Raw genomic sequence first — 219 nt, forward strand, 5'->3', positions numbered from 1 at the left:
ATTGGGAGCTGGGGTCCCTGACCAGCGAGGACACAGTGAGTGAACAGCCCGGTGTTTGCTCTCCTCTGGTACATTTGAGGGGTTGATAAGCACCCCTTGTTTCAGGGGCACCTGGCTAAACCCCTAGGGACAGAGGTAGGGCTGGAAGCCATGTCCAGCAGAGATCCCTTGAACTCTTACTATGCATTTTCTACTTCAGGAACAGCTTTGTGTTCTGAA

The sequence above is a fragment of the Alligator sinensis genome, unplaced genomic scaffold (assembly GCF_000455745.1).
Source record: "Alligator sinensis unplaced genomic scaffold, ASM45574v1 scaffold1787_1, whole genome shotgun sequence".
NCBI lineage: Eukaryota > Metazoa > Chordata > Crocodylia > Alligatoridae > Alligator > Alligator sinensis.